This window comes from Galeopterus variegatus, unplaced genomic scaffold, assembly GCF_000696425.1.
Source record: "Galeopterus variegatus unplaced genomic scaffold, G_variegatus-3.0.2 Scaffold9683, whole genome shotgun sequence".
In the NCBI taxonomy this organism is placed as follows: Eukaryota; Metazoa; Chordata; class Mammalia; order Dermoptera; family Cynocephalidae; genus Galeopterus; species Galeopterus variegatus.
This window is the reverse complement of record NW_007735794.1, coordinates 65,579-69,312: the sequence shown is the minus strand read 5'-3', so window position 1 is coordinate 69,312 and position 3,734 is coordinate 65,579.

Here is a 3,734-nt window from a genome sequence, read left to right as displayed (position 1 = left end):
GAAAACATGCTATGTGAAGAAGGCAGACACAAAAAGCCCTGTAACGTATGATTTTCATTACATGAAATATCCAGAATAGGCAAATCCATAGAGACAGAGAGCAGGTGGGGGTTGCCCAGGTCAGGGGAAGGGACCGTGAGGAATGACTGCTTTCAAGGCACGTGAGTTTTTATGGGGGTGATGAATGTTCTATAACAAGAGAGTGGTGATACTGCACAACGTTGGGAGTGCACTAATGCCACTGAATTGCAGGCTTTAAAATGGCAACTCTTTATTTTATGTGTATTTTACCACAATAAAAAGAAATGGTGCAGCCACTCTGAAACACAGTCTGGCCGTTCCTCAAATGATTAACTGTACAGTTACCACACAGCCCAGCAATCCCACACCTAGGTGTATACCCAAGAGAAGTAAGAACAAATGTCCACACAACTTGCACACGAGTGTTCACAGCAGCTTTATTCATATTAACCAAGAAGTACAAACAAAACTGTCCATCAGCTAATGAGTAAATGCATAAACTGTCATTTATCCACAGAACGGAATATTATCAGCTATAAAAAANACAGAGACAGAAACATACATGGAGGCAGGGGCGGGGGCTAGAAGGAATGAGGAATGATATAGGAATGGGTATATTTAGGAGATGACTGAAAATGTTCCAAAATTGAATGTGGTGATGGTTGCACAAATCAGTGAGTATAATAAAAAACACTGAAATGAGTGAATTTTATGGTATGTCAATTATACCTCAATAAAGGTTTTTTAAAAACCCACTTTTGATAACACCAAGATCCATCTAGGATGGTTCCCTGTACCGTCCAGCAGATCAAAAATATATCTATATATCTAATGTCATTCACCTAGAGTTACTTAATCAGCGAACTTTCTAGTCATTTGGATACTTATGTTGAATGTATTTTTTTAACTTGACTCCTCTGGCTTTTAGCCACTCTTTAAATAATTAACTACTAACAAATGCTGCCAGTTGTTCCACATGTCTGGTAATCTCCAAGATAACCAGTCACAAAGATAAATACAGGGTTGTGAAAGAGAAAAGAACATTAGAGGCACTGTGGTCATTGACCTAAGCCATTTATTTTATAAAGTGTCTACTAAGAATGATTTGGCATTTTGACGTTTTGTCACCATGACTTACCTAAAAATCAAACTTTAGCTCAACCAAGAAATGTTGACATCTTAGCTTGAATGAGCATTACTTGTAGAGACCCCTTTAGGAAAATGAAATGAGCTCAGAGGATCCTTGCTGCCCCCATAACAGCTGGCTGGGGGTCCTCCTGAGCAGATATCACTGATACTCGGAATTTATTCAGATCAGAGATTCTCAACTTCAGCAACATTGACATTTGGAGCCAGATAGTTCTATCTTGGGAGTGGGTGGGTGTGTGGATATTTCTCATGCATTGCAGGACTTTTAAGAGCAACACCTGCTGATACCTACTAGATGAGAGTATCACACCATCATCAAAATTTCTGAGTTATAAAAAAACGACTCTAATTGGATAGAGCAGAGCATTAAAGCCCCAAGGTCATGCACAGGGAAGGTTCCCCAAACAGGCTAGCACCTCAACCAGCTGCAGCAGTTGTGCCCTTAGGCAGTTCACTTCTAGAAGGTTCAGCTTGCTCTACTGAGTGAGAGACCTTCCTGTCTGACGGTCCTCAATCCTATTATTATAGCCTGAAATCCAACTTCTGCTGCGTTTATATTTTCAGAGATCCCCCATGACCTTGACCTTACCTGCCCCTGCCACAACTTCCTGTGTGCTGCTCTTTCACAGAAGAAGAAATGAACACTCAGAAATAATCCACCACCTGTCCCAGCCACACGGCTGGACTCCAATCCAAGGCTATAGCCCCTACACCTTTGTTCTTACTCTGCTAATATAATGAGGACCTGGGAAGGATCCCTGGGGCCAGTGAGGGAGGTTTCCTAGACCTAGCTCAGGCTGGGCACAGAGGATGTGCTCATTTCCAGAGCCACAGATGTGGCCGTGACAGGGCTCCAAGGTGTGCACAGCTCTAACAGGGTGAGGAGCACGGGAAGCCCCTGAAGAAGTCACCGAGGGCCGGCCCAGGTATTCCACCAGGACAACACCAAACTGCAAGGCTGGGTCTGTGAAAGAGCATCAAACTTGCTCTCCTCGAGGAAGTTCAGGGTGGCTGCATCCTTCAGGAGGCTCTGGAAGCTGATGAAATACATGTCTTCAACAGTCAGCTATTCCTCACTGCTTCAGAACAGCAGTCAGAAATGATCTCCAGCAAAGTGATGGTTTCCAAAGGAGCCGTAACAGTTCTCCATCTCTTTTTGATCATACAGCACAGGATACACTTATCTTGTATGCTATGTGGATTCTCAGAAAAGCAAATAGATTTCTGATGCCAACACCACAAATTATTGCCCCCAGCACTGAGAAGCTCACTATATCCTTCATACTAAGCCAGTGGCTTCCAACCTGAGGAGCTGCTAGCATCTTGTCACCTACTATGTTTTACAAAATAAATAAAAATGAGTCAGAAGAGTGACACTGTTTTACATTTTTGCATATCCCTTCAATGTCTGGCTTCCTAGGTGAGAGCCAGATCTCCTAAGAGATCTACTAAGTGTCTTAATATGATTATGAACATAGTTGGACCTCATATACATCCAAAAGTGTCTCAAAGGTTCCCCCGCATTCCTGGACACACTATGAGAACCTCTGTTCTACGTTACAGATTAGTAATCTTTTTCTGTAAAGGACAAAATACTATGCCAGATTAGGGAGGCCATTTGATCTCTGAGCAACCACAGACAACACTGAACAAAAGGGCATATACGTGTTCCAATAAAATTTTATTGGTAAAATCAGGAGTAGGTTAGACTGGCCCAAGTGCTACAGTGTTCCAACTGCTGCTCTAGATGATGACGGTAACCAAGATGTCAACTCTGCCCCAGACGTCCACATGGCTTAGTCCTCCTTTCATTCCAGGTTTGGTCAGTGTCATCTGAAAGAGATCTGCCCTGACCAACACCTTAAGAAATAGCCCAGCCCATCACTCTGAAACCCCTTCCCACCTTATTCATCACCATCTAACCTACTGTTTACTTATCATGTGTCTTGTCCAACTGATGGGAGCACCCTGAGGGCAGAGACTATGTTGTCTTGTCCTCTGCTGGATCCCCAGTGTGTAGAAGGATGCTTGGCATTTAACAGACCTCAGTGAAGGTTTCCGGAATGAACTAGCTGTTGTTTGCCTACGCACTGAATTCTCACACTTCATTTTCATTTTCCTTTCAGCTGGTGGGATTCAGTGAGGAAACGGGGACACTTAAAACACCATGAGTTCCTTTTTGAGAAGTTGGTCATCAGCTCTATTTACACATGTACAAGGAAAGCAAAAGCCTTTTTTTAGTATAGGACTCCACCCTCACAACACAGAACCACACTTCTGAGACCACATGTGTGCAGATTTTCTCCCTCACTGACCAATTCTCCAGCACCAGCTGGGTTCACTCCAATTCTGACACTAACCAGAGTTCGTGCAGACCCCAAAAGTTAAGGCCTCCATCCCACAGACTGTCCACACTTCAGACAACAATTTCAAGGACTAGCTACGCAGGTTACACACACTTCTGGGTGTGGAATATAGGCTGTCCCAGTGAGAGGAAGTTCCTAGAATCATGAGAACAGTCTCACCCAGAGCTAGTCACACACACCAGAACCTGCTCATGTGAG